At 30.6% G+C, this 8,412-nt stretch overlaps 1 pseudogene; it reads right to left on the reverse strand.

Annotated features, from left to right (window-relative positions):
• Window positions 1-5,050: 5,050 nt before the first annotated feature.
• Window positions 5,051-6,643, reverse strand: LOC108694396 (annotated as a pseudogene).
• Window positions 6,644-8,412: the final 1,769 nt, after the last annotated feature.

Consider the following 8,412-nt stretch of genomic DNA (forward strand, 5'->3'; position numbering starts at 1 on the left):
CTCTTGATGAATAATTCCAAAATATCTTGGTAATCTCGTATAATACAACTTCCTTAATGCAATTCAAGTAGTCGACTGCAGCAAGGGAATCTCCCATTACCAAATCTGAAGTATGTAACCGTCATTTAGTTGTTAGACTAAGTGCAAGCTACTGCACTCCATAACCGCACAATGAAATACTATAAATTAAATCATGATCGGCAAAAAGAATATCACAATGCCAAGCATCTTTAGCGATTCTTTAGCATATTCACAGTGTCAAAGCAGAGTCATATATAAATATATATAAATTAACAAAAAAGTATAAAAAAATTACATGAAAGACTAATTAATTTATAGTATTGAATTGTATTCGATACGAGACTATCAATATGTTTTAGAATTATTCATCAAGAGATTTTATAGAGATACTAGACTACTGAAGATGGCTTGAATTAAGCCGAAATGTTCGATATTTGTTATGTATATAGTACTGAGAAATATATGTTGATGTAATCGCTCCAATTACTGAGAATTTAGGCTCTTAATTGCTCGTGTTTTCATTTATTGTGGAATACACAAGAAAATACAAGACAAGAGTCATTAGATAATCGCGTGATTTATATGAAAGAAAGATAAAAAGTGAGCTAAACCGAGATTAATTTTGATCTCGGTTTAACTTACTTTTTATCTTTCTTTAGTTTTAAGTATTAAAAAAAGATAAAGAGTAAATTAAATTGAGATTAGTTTTACATTGGTAAAAACGGACATAAAGCACGTGATTATCAAGTGATAGAATTCAACAATAGAAGGGAGGGATTCATTTTGAAGGATTTTTTTTGTTACAATCTCTTTGGAAACATCTATCACTGCATTTCTTTCAATTTGTAATATCGACAAATTATATTAAAATATTACTATTCAACAAAAAATGCATAAGAAAGAAGATAATCATTTTTCGTAGTTATTTGAACGTTTATGACTCTATTGTTCAAAATTGCTCTGTCATGTCACAATCATCATTTAGAAAAATTTGCAATTAAAATTGCAAAAAGAATATTTCAGCATATTTTGATATATACACTGAAAAAATTACATGTAACATAAAAATATAAATATAATATTGAATATATTATCATTGTTATTTATATAATATTACAGAAATTTACATAGAAATTATAAAATATACTATTAATTGTATTAGGAGCATGACTTGTATTTTTTCAAAATTATTAACTTAATCTAGTTACTTTCAAACTTTAATTTATTAACTTTTTCTTTTTTAAATTAACATTTTTTTATCTCTTTAAATGTCATTTTTTTCTATAAAATCTTAAATATTAAAAAGAATTAGTTAAGAAAAGATTATTGATCATATGATGGGCGCAACTAGGGAGTATCAGCTAGTTGCCAAATAAATCTCCAATTTGAGAATTAATACTTAATTCGAAGGTTATTTCAGTTCGCTAATGCCTAGTTGAATATATTTTTTCCTGTAAGGGAACACTCGTAATATCCAAATCCAGATGAATGTAATTGACGAACTTGGGATCTGTATTTAGAAAACGTTATCAGCGCTATTGCGACATTCTATTCTTGTTTTACGCCTAATGAGCGATACAGAACAAATGATGCAATAGCGCTGCTTTCCGAACATAACCTTAGTTAAATACAAAGTCTATGCTAGTAAAAAATTATTTCTTTGTTATTTTATAAAATTAAAAAATGAAATATTAAACTTTTATCTGATAATTTATATTATAATTATTTTGTTATTTAAAGTCATCTGTTTTAAGAAAAATTATGATTTAATAAAAATGTTTTTCAAAATTAACTTTTTATTTTATTTTTGTTAATTTAATAACTTTTAACGTAATTTTAACTGAATTAGAGCCGGTTGTTCCATCTTTAGATAAATTATGAGGTAATTTACTTATTGGATAAACAAAGGATTAAAAGAGTAAGAGAATAAGACAGTGAGCTGAAGTTTATTTATTGAAAGGTAGAACAACCCAACCTTAATTTTTTAATCATACAACTTTTAACATAACTAAGTTAAAAAATAAAAAATTCGGGACTCTTAAGTTTTAATAAACATAATAAATAAATAATTATGCTAATGAAAATTGACACGCAGTTGTCCGTGCGTAACTATAAATTTAAATTAAAATTAATTATGTACAAACGAACATTTCGACTTTGATACTGCGTGCCAAGTCTCATTAACTCAATCATTTAGTATTGTGTTTGTAACTAAAATTTCTGTGTTATTAACTTTAATTTAATTTAGTTTCTAAAAATATTAACTTAATTATCTAACTCTGATTATAAGACATATTTACATCATTAGAGGAAAAATACTAATTTTTGTAACAACGCAATTATAAATATTTACACTATAAATTATGTAATTTATACGCAAAATCAAAATGCAAATTATGCAATCAAAATTTATATTTATATTTTTAAATTTTCATGTCTTAAAAATTTTTTATATATTCATTACTGTTAAAAAGATTAATATGAGCTCTATCAGTATCGTAATATATTAAAATCGCAATTCTGACGCAACATGCACTCTGACATATGTAATGTACATTAATTATAAATGTATTTTTAATTATAATCGACACAATAAATTTCTTTTAAAGACTGAAAATCCTAAACAATATAATTTTGATTGTAATAAATTTCTTCAACATGTGACATATCATACAATAAACAACATACTAAAATAACTTTATTTCAATTTTTTTCTAAATTATAACGTGACCAACGTGACAGAACAATTTCAATAGGATCATATAAAAAAAACCTACAGGCATCAGATTAAAAACCTTTGGTTTTACGTTGGAAAAAGGATCATTTTTTTGTTACGGGACAGCCGTAAAATTGCGCAGCCCTGAATTTCCACCCTCACCTTTCAGTAGAATTTTTTCATCACAGCACGGAACCTCTTCATGACAGCGATACAACATTGAAACGACATGCGATCTGTATCTCGAAATATCGATACCTTGTGAAATTCGCGACGACATCCCCGACAAACATAACCGCTGATCGGCAAAGCCGACAGTTTTTTCGCGGCGATCCATGACGATGCTGGCTTCAGATGTTTCCGACTTCCATGCGTCGCTCGATCATAAAGCTTGCAGCAACGTTTTCTCGCCTCTGTCTTTGCCTCGCAACACACGACTTGGTCTACGTACGCCGACATTGCGTAACGATACAAATGGACAGTCCGGGCTGATTTGCGCAATACTTGTCTATTATCAAGATCACTTACACCACCGTCGCTACAGTCAGTTTCTTTCGCGGAGAAAATAACCCTCGCTGAACTTCTTCTTTTTAATAACTATTTACTTAACCACTATTAATACAATCGTTCATTGATATAAGCCAATAAAAAAACCGCCAATCTCGGAATCAAATTAAATAAATAAACAGTAAAAAGATACCAATGTTGCCTATAAAATGTTTACGCTGTATGTTTAAACCGCACTTCGCAAAAGGATCAAGAGATCTTATATCCATAACGTCGATCACTACGAGTCATCATTTTATTCATAATATGATCCTTTTGCGTCACATTCACATATTAAAATATTTTAGTCTCTTAAATCGATTCATAGTCAGATCTTATACTTAAAACGATCTTATATTAAGATCGTCTTAAATACAATCTGAATTAATCAGAGAGCCTACGCATTAGCATCTCAAAACATTACTTAAAATAAAAACGGACTATGAATACCGTCCTTAGAAAAGATTGATATCGTTTCGAGTTTACAAAAAATAAAAGATTGCTCCGATTGCTAGTTCGCAAGATGATTTGACGAAAGAAATTGAAATTAACACAAAAAAATGTGACGAAAAGCACCCAATTGACGCCATTAACTGAAACCCTATGGAGCAGATATATTAACCTTTTCGTTTCTGTAACTCCGACTATAACCAGCATCCGTCTATGTATCTGTCGATACTGGCTCTGATCAGGCCTGTAACACACGTGCGACTACCTTGCCTGAATCACCTGCACCCGAAGCTAACGCTGTAACCGTCATGCGCAAAACGGCCTGGTATTAGATCCCCTGGTGAAAACATAATCTTCATATAGGTATCATTAAAATTTTACATATGTGTTGAAGATTTAAAAGAATACTTAAACCTCTTCAGATTTTACAAGTTTTTTTTTTCAGAAGTTATAAGATAATTAATCTTAAAATATTTCCGAATTTACACATACATAAATAATTTTAGATAAAATGTGCACTCTCATTTAGTCACTATTAATATTGTAATAAAAAAAATAAATTCTTAAAAGTATGGATTCTCAATTGAGAAAGAAAAACTGATTGTGGTTTTCATTTCCTCGCGATGAGATAGAAATCACCACAGCAGACTACATTACTGATTACCCTCGGGTTAAAACGATGTAGCGGTAGGATAACAGAAAAAGCATGGACGTATCCAGGAAAAAAGTTTGGGAGGTTCAAATCCCCGAAAGTTTTTCTTCATTTTTAAATATGAAAAATACAATTCTAACTCTTTTTTTTTGTCTTATTTGTTATTTCCCTTTTTCTTTTTATTTAGTTTTTTATTTAGTTTCTTTTTAGTTTAATATTTTTAACCTTTAGCAATGTTCTTTTTCTCGAAGAGATTTTTTAATGTTCTCTTAAATATTTTAAATTTCTTTTCTTTCTAGAAAAATTATAACAAATATCTAATAATATTAAAGTAATATCAATGAATTACACATTTCATTTTTAATAATTATATTTTGTCTATTACACTTTCTTCAGGGAAAAAAATAAAAGTTATATAAACGTAATATTTTTTCCGTAATAATCTTTAACGTAATATCATTCAAAATCAGAAACGAGAAGAAGATTCTAAAATAGCCAGAAAAAGCAATTAACGCAAAAAATGTTGTGATAACAGAATGAATATCTCCTTCCTCTCCCCCCAAAAAAATGCTGCATACGTCCATGCTACACATCGACACATCTCCATAACAAGCGCCTTGCTCCCAGACGTAACGATGGCAACCCATGTATTATTAGAGTAGGTATTACAAGGGCTGCATTTGGGGAGCGTAATCGGAGTTATTGCGCCTTTCTGCTACGTCACTTCCAATGGACACCAAGATATAACCGCCTTTGGCACTGCAGTGATAAAAGGGTGAACAATTGTGGATTACAACGCATGACAGGGAATCCTATCGGATCTCGATGCTCAATTCTTTTTTTTATAAAAACGTACTGTTTCCTGCGATTGTTTTTATCTCTTGTGAAAGAAATAATTATTTAAGAACGTGCTTTATAGATTTATTGTAAAAACTCTGAAATTTCCGTGTCTAAAATTTTATGACGCATGAAAACCAACATTTTATTGTTGTTTCACTAATCATAAAATGATACAAATAACGCATTTTAATTTATTGCATCTATTTTCAGCCAATGTATAAAATAATAAGAAAAATGTACAAAATAGTAACGAAACACATGTGCTTAAATAAAAGTATACGATAATTATAATAATGTTACTTTCTAAGGATTCTTTCACCAACCTCGATTAAGCTAATCAACGGTTACATGGGGCTCATTTAGGCTCAGTTTCACAATTCATGGTTAATTTTGAATCAAGGTTTAACTTTTAAGTAATAACGAGTAATAATGAGTTGTGAATCTGGGCCTAAATGAGCTCCATGTAACCGTCGATTAACTTAATCGAGATTGGTGAAAGAAACTCTAAGGGTTTTGTCTACGCCACGTGTTCCTCATTTTATATAATACGCATTATTTTCATTCATTCTACCATATTTGATGAGTCTGTCATCGAACACTTGTGTTTGTGAGAATGAGAAAATTACAAATACGTTCGACGTACCATTCTTTTCATCTTTTCATCTTTTCAAGAAGTTCGGAAAGCTCAGTTTCGGCAGATTGATTCACAATTTATATTATGTCGAATGCTGCTGTTTTGCGTGTTAAATGCGTCGAATGTGCGAAAATATGATGTGGTCTGCGAAATTATTTAAAGAATTTTTGCTTGCGCAATATGTACGATTTATATATGTGAGAATAATAGTTGTGTGTTTAATTAACAATTAAAAATCTACGCTTACGATATTGTAACTTTCTCTCTAATATTTCGACGATTGTCAATCAAATATGAAAATCCCGTCAGACGTGTTGTATGTGATATCGTCCACGATGAATTGTTTCCGACGGTATAGAACGTGATATCGCTGATGCAATATCAGAATTCACGTATTATTGAGCGTATTCTCATTCGAATAAAAAGTTTGAATTTTGTAAAATTACGCACGGTCTGGTATTACGGAGCCTTGGCTGTTTGCGAATAACGTCGAACCGTCGGTTCTCTCTATTCGCGATGTCAAGTTAAATTCCGTGGAATAAAGTGATTTGCTGAAAAATAAACATGTTGATAAAAAGACATTTTTTTTTTAGTAGAGATAAATATATTTTTTTCCGTAAATATACTTTTCCCATTCAACTGAATAATCATTCGCATCGAGAAAAATAATATCTGTGACGTTTTGCTCTTTTTTACCCAGATGTATCGCGGACCAAGTGATAACTGTTAGAATGATCAAAAATATAGTAAACGATATGAACCACTGGGTCAATCCGAAAGCCATAACGAAATTTATCTTCTTGAAAAATGATTTTACAAACGAATCGTCTTGTCAATATCCTTTCTTGTTTCTGTTATGCTCAACGAAAAAAAGACTCAACTATTTTAAAACAAAAAATAATCTACTGAGATATGCGATTTGATTGATCTATAGATGTAAAAATATGAGCGGGAATCACAGAGTCTTGCATAACGCATAAAGCATATGGTCTCACATATGGTGCGTTCGGGAAGACGCTATTAGCGCTACTCTGTCATTCTTATCTTCGTTGTTTATTAAACATAAAACAAGAATAGACTAGGGTCACAAAAAGATTTAAATGGTAAGACGTAAGCAGTAAGCGAATTGACCATCATAATAGACCAATCACAATAGAGTCCGTAAAACCATAACATAAGCAGTAGCCAATCCAACAAATTGATTTCCTTACTGCTTACGTTTTACTGTCTTAAGTTTTTTGTGTGCCATGGTGTGCCTTAAAAATAGCCATAAATAGTGCTAATAGCGATTCCCCGAACGCACCTATAGTGTATAAAAAAAAATATGAAATTCCTTTATTTCTTTCGTTCATGAAATTTATTTTATCTTTTAAGATTCGTACTAATTGATTTTTTAGTCCGGATCTACAATAGGTGTTTTAAGTCTTAAGTTGTAAAACTGATCAATTACAGTCGAATAGCGAGGAGAATAATTGATTACGTCCATTATGGCTTAAAAATCTATTGTATCCAGGCTTACAAGGTTTCTTATAAGCAATTACCTAAGCTTTACGTCTTAAATCATAAAATGATTAATTAATCAATCACAATATAAGAAAATAATCGATTATGATTGGTTAATTATTTATAGCTTAAGCTTTAAGCTTAGATAATGACTTATTATAAAAAGTCCATTACGGATAATGTATGCAACAACCCTAAAGGCACCTTTGCACATGCCGCAAACTGTTATGCTGTAAGCACGGTAATGTATAAATAATTCTCAAAACAGCTGCGTACAATCAAAGAATAGGGGACAGACAGTAGAAGGAACAGAGAACAGAGAAATAGAGAATATGAATTTCGACCTATGTATTCAACATGGCTTCTAACAGATTGAAATACACTTTATTCCCCATTCCTTTAATTGTGCGCAAATCTTAAAGCGGAGAGCACAGACTCTTAAGTCTTAAATACAACAGCGATAACGACAGAGGAATCCAACATATGGGAATGCATATGTCAGTGTACATAGGATAATATGTACATAATATGCACTCTCGTATGTTGGATTCCTCTGTTCCTATTGCTATCGCGATTGCTATAGCTATCGCTGTTACCTTCGCATTATATTTAGGGCTTTATATAATGCATAACATATAAAACATAAGAAATTCAACCAATCAAAGTTCTTTATTTCATGGAAAGAAAGGAAGGATTTTAATTGGATACATTTCCTTATGCATTATGTATTATGCGTTATGTAAGAGTTTGTGTTCCCCGCTTTGAAACTTAGATAATGGCTTCTTATAGAAAACATTATGCTTTATGCATTACGTGTTATGCAAAGATCTGTACTACGGCCTTATCAAGATATATATAATATTATGGAGTTTGGAATCCGATCGGAATTCCCTAGAATTCTATTGTGTTTTCTAGAGAAAATGGAATAATTTCAATCGAATTCCATTCCGAATAATTTCATAATACGTACCAGCAGACCTATTCTGTAATAAAAATTTCATTATCGTTATAAGTATCGTTACGCAGATATAATATATACATATATATATA

This window comes from Atta colombica, unplaced genomic scaffold, assembly GCF_001594045.1.
Source record: "Atta colombica isolate Treedump-2 unplaced genomic scaffold, Acol1.0 scaffold12, whole genome shotgun sequence".
Classification (NCBI taxonomy): Eukaryota; Metazoa; Arthropoda; class Insecta; order Hymenoptera; family Formicidae; genus Atta; species Atta colombica.